The sequence below is a fragment of the Penaeus chinensis genome, chromosome 18 (genome assembly GCF_019202785.1).
Source record: "Penaeus chinensis breed Huanghai No. 1 chromosome 18, ASM1920278v2, whole genome shotgun sequence".
Lineage (NCBI taxonomy): Eukaryota > Metazoa > Arthropoda > Malacostraca > Decapoda > Penaeidae > Penaeus > Penaeus chinensis.
This window is the reverse complement of record NC_061836.1, coordinates 33,241,078-33,246,077: the sequence shown is the minus strand read 5'-3', so window position 1 is coordinate 33,246,077 and position 5,000 is coordinate 33,241,078. Positions and strand designations below refer to the sequence as shown.

Here is a 5,000-nt window from a genome sequence, read left to right as displayed (position 1 = left end):
TTGCTTCCAATCCTTTCATCTTTCCATTTTTATCCAGTCTTATCTTCTCTCTCCCCTTCGCTCAGATATTTTTTTTTCTCCAAATGCCGTAGCTTATGAGCATAGGTAATGAACATGTACTAATGGGGAGCAAGTGTTTGTTTATTCATGTATTTTTACTCGATTTTCCTTCATCCAAAATGCTTATACTGAGATGGTAATGATGATGGTGATGATGTTGGTGATGGTGATGATGTTGGTGATGGTGATGATGATGGTGATGATGGTGCTAGTGGTGATGAAGATGATGAAGATTATGATAATTAAGATGATAATGTTGATTATGATGATGACGATGATAATAATTATGATAATGATGATATAGCAGGTATAACATAAAAGGAGTTAACTGATAGTGATAATAAAAGTAATAATGACAATGCTGATAATAAAAGTGATAACAGTAAAAATACAACTCGTTCTTTGAAAAAAAAAAAAGTTCTCATGAACAGCATATTTCACCCCATTACTTTACGGAAATGAAGAACTTTCATCAGGTAATTAGACCTAAAAGCACTAAACACCAGAGAGGAAGTTCCTAAGTCTTAATGGAACCAATTTAAAAACTGTTCTTATTCGAAGAAGAAGAAAAAAAGAAAAACACAGAAGAGGGAAATATAAAAGCAAAGAAATAAAGAAAGAAAGAAGTGAATTAATTAACATAATGGATGGTGAGAGGGGCTTGTGTACTGGTAGTACAGCTGTAATCTTGGGCTTCGCCTTAATGTACTGTGGGGAGGGGAGGGGAGGGGAAGGAGGGGGAGGAGGGGAAAGGGGAAAGAGGCGAGGGGAAGGAGGGGGAGGAAGGGAAGGAGGGGGAGGAGGGAAGAGGGGAGGGGGAGGGGAGGGGAAGGAGGGAGAGGAGGGGAAGGAAGGGTAGGAGGGGAAAGGGGGAAGAGGGTAGGGGGAAGGGTAGGGGAGGAGGGGAGAATGAGGGGAAGGGGAGAAGGGGAAAGAGGGAAGAGGGGAGGGGGGGAGGGGAGGGGGAGGGGGAGGGGAGGGGAAGGGGAAGGAAGGGGAGGAGGGGAAAGGGGGAAGAGGGTAGGGAGAAAGGATAGGGTAGGAGGGGACAATGAGGGGAAGGGGAGAAGGGGAAAGAGGGGAGTGTGAAGCAGGGAGGAGAACGGGAGGTGGGGAGAGTGAGGGGAAGGAGAGGAGGGGAGGGTGTTAAAGGGAGCGGGAGAAGGGAATTGGGGAGGGGAAGGCCCAAAGGGAAGATGAGGGGTTAAGGAGAGGGAGGGAGGAAGAGGGAGGGAGGAAGAGGGGGAGGGGGCGAGGGAGGGAAGAAGGGAAGGGAGATTCATACGGGAAGAAGAGGGTAGAGGCTGGGGAGGGGGAGGCGTCGAGGGTAGGTGGGGGATGGGCAGAGGAAAAAGGAGAAAGAGGAGTAAATGAGAGGGGAGGAAGGAAGGTAGTGGGGAGGAGGGGGGGGCAAGGAGGGAGGAAGGAAGATTATTGGGGAGAAGTTAGGGAAGAGAAAACAAGGGGAAAGGCAGAGGTGAGGAGAGGGAGCAAAAGAGGGGAATGACAAAAGGGGAGAGGGGGGAGGGGAGAGAGGGGAGAGGGGGAAAGAGCGAAGAGAGGAGGAGGAGGAAAGGGGTGGAGAGAGGGAAAAGGAGGAAAAGAATAGAGAGAGGGGAGAGGACGTAAAGGGGAAAGAGAGAGAGGAAAGAGCAGAGAGAGGAAAGAGAGAGGAAAGAGTGAAGAGAGGGGATGGGGGAAAAGGTGGAGAGAGGGGAGAGTAGTAAAAGGAAGGAACAGGAAGATGAGGAACGGTTGGGGAAGAAGAGAGGGGAGGAGCGGGGACGAGGGGGGGGGGGAGGGGAAGAGAGTGAATGGGCCATTTCGTTAAAGAGAACCCGTAGTTTTTTTTTTTTTTTTTTTTTTTTTTTTTTTTTTTTTTTTTTTAATATACGGTCGGAACTCATGAGAGAAAAAGGCAACACAAATGGTGATGATTATTTTCAATTTACTAAATGCTGTTTCATTTACTTTTACAATTTTGTTTTCTCTTCATTTCGATATTAAAGTTTGCCTTATAACGTATAACAAGGAAATTTAAACCGTATGCAGATAAATCTATTCGTATTATTTTTTGACTGATAGGTAGGTAAATAGACAGGTAAATAGGTTGATAGATAAACGGACAGATAGATAAATACATAGGTAGACAGATAGACAATAGATAGATAATTAGATAGATAGATAGATGGATAGATAGATATACAACAGATAGACAGATAGCTGGACAATGGATAGATAGATAAACAGACAGATAGCCAGATAGATAGACAATAGATAGATACACAGATATATAGATATACAGGCATTGGATAGAAATACTGATAGACAGATAGATATATTGAAAGACAGAAAGAAGTAGAAGGCAGGGAAATAAAAAATAGATAAGCAGATAAAAACAACAAAGAAAGAGTGATATAAAGAAAGAGAGAAAGATAGAGCAATATACAGACAGGTGGATACCGGGAGATATAGACAGACAGGTAGATAGATAGGCAAATAGACAGCTAGAGAGTTAGATAAAGAAATAAAGAAGGACTAATAGGAGCAGTGAAAAAGAGAAGAGTTTGTTTTTAATATTTGTTTATTTAATTTTTTTTTTTTTTTCCCCTGCAACCCGTCCATTCCGAGATGAGATTTTTTTCCGCATTGCTGACGGCGCATGGCAAAGGCACGGGAAAGAAGCAAAATGGAGATTGATGGATGCTTATAGAGAGGGATGGATGGGTCGATAGACAAATAAATAGATAGATGGATAGAACTGGGGAGGGAGAGTGAGAATTGGGATGAGAAGAGGAGGGTGATAGGTAATGAGGAGGAGGACGAGGAAGCAGAAGAGGGAGACAGAGAAAGGGAAGAAGAGAAAGGAGGAGAAGATGAAGAAGAAGAAGAAGAAGAAGAAGAAGAAGAAAAAGTAGCATGAGAGGGAGATGAGAAATAATACAAGAAGAAGAAGGGGACTGAGAAAGGGAAGAAGAAAAGGAGATGAAGAAGCAGGAAAAGAACAGGCAGGAGAAGAAGATGAGAAAGAGGACAAGAAGTAGAAGAAAAAAGGAGAAAGAAAAAAATAAATGAGAATTATAATTATAACAATGATAATAATAATGATAATGATAATGATAATAATAATAATAATAATGATACTACTACTACTACTACTACTACTACTATTACTACTACTACTATTAACATATTGATATGATAATAATAAAAAAGGAAACAGAGAAGTAAACATAAAAAAACGAAGAAGAAGGAGAAGAAGGAAAACTCGAAGAGAAAGAGGAAGAGGAGAAAGAGACAAAAATAAGGCCTAACAAGCGGGCCAGCGCCCTCCCGTCCGGCCCGGAGCCCCATTGCGTAGTCTCTCAGAAGGCAGGAGTCGAGGCACCTGACTTGGGTACATTAAGGGAGGCTAAACATTTGCTTTTACGAAGTCAAAAGTTGTAAAAGGAATAGTTAATGAAGCTGGAATGTGATTTCAGCTTCAGGAGAAAACGAGGGCGGCCGAAATAAGAGGGGAAAATGAATTCGTTCGCGTCTTTTTTTTGTTTTTTGTTTTTTTTTGGAAGGAGATAAGATTTTGAGATGGAAGATGTCTGGATGGAAGTCCTAAGAGTTATTATTATTATTTTTTTTTTTTGTGTTCTTAATTGTAATGAGGAATATTTGCATTTCGGGGAATTCATGTGCGTTTTTTTTTGTTGTTTTTTTGGGGGGGAGGTGTGGAAGGAGTGACCTTTATAAATTACGAGGAGGGAAAAGAGGTGAAAGAAATTAAATGTTTTCTGAGTGTTTTATTAGATTTTCGTCGTTGATGACGGAAGAATGGTGTAAGATTGAGCGAAAAATATCAGAGTTAATAAAAAGAGAAATACGGATATTTCTAAGCCGCCTTAAAGCAAACTCTATAAGCTTCGAAAAATAAGAGGTTTCCCCACATAACCTAACTCGGTAACAATTCTAAACTACCATTTCACAAAACCGTAGTATCTAACAAAAATAAAATAAGAATAAACTGAAAGAAATTCCTACCATATTTGAAGATATTAACAAAACAAAAAAGATCTTTATATATCTACCCCAGGCCCTGCGCAGTCGGGATGTATCCGAAGGGGCGTGGGGAAAGGGGGAAAAATTAGGTAATTATCAGAACAGAAAGTCCGTAGTTTGGGCGTGGTTGTCCCCCTGGCGGGAGACGAGGCAGTTAGATCCGTGTCTCGTTACATGGGTGGATGTTTCTTTTCTTCGTTATTTCGTTTTTTTCTCGTTCTCTTTGTTTCCTTTTTCTTTTTTCTATTACGGTATACACAAATATGAAATTACAGTCTGTATATACTTTAGTGTTTCCTGACTGAAGTAGTGAGGTTTACTTAACACACAGGGAGTTGTATATGTTCTCAGCAAATAAATTGTTTAGTTTCTGTTGCGCTTATTGTGCTCGACGGCAGGTGGGACCATTATGTTGCAAAAAGCGTGATGTACACAAAGCCCCTTATATATTGCACGACCAATAGATTCAAATTTACGCTGGCCTTGGAAAGAAAGACTAACAGAAAATGAACAGAAAACATTCATAGAGTCGCGTTATTAACGAATCTCACACACATCCCAAAAACAAAAAACGAAAACAAAGCACATACAAATAAGTCACAATATTAACTCATTCTAAACAGACCAAACGGACGAAACGAAGCCCGAATCACACGCAAACGAACGCAGAAACAGTCGTCCTCTCCTCGCTTCGCTAAAACGACTCGTCCATCACAAACCCGAACAGAATGAGGACAACTGCACGAAAATGGGGCCATAATGACTTGCTATAGAGATGTAAGCGTATAATCTTCCGTGATTTTGATCGAATGGGAAACGGCTCGACATTTCGCTTTTGCGCGGCGTTGAATCGACTGCTTCCGCTCGGTTGCCAGATCGTCTTTTTTCAT

General features: G+C 41.4%; 1 protein-coding gene across 1 annotated transcript in view; it reads left to right on the top strand.

Annotated features, from left to right (window-relative positions):
- The window catches only part of LOC125034672 (inactive tyrosine-protein kinase 7-like), a 23,600-nt gene that overhangs the window by 3,598 nt on the left and 15,002 nt on the right, over positions 1-5,000 (top strand). The window lies entirely within an intron of this gene.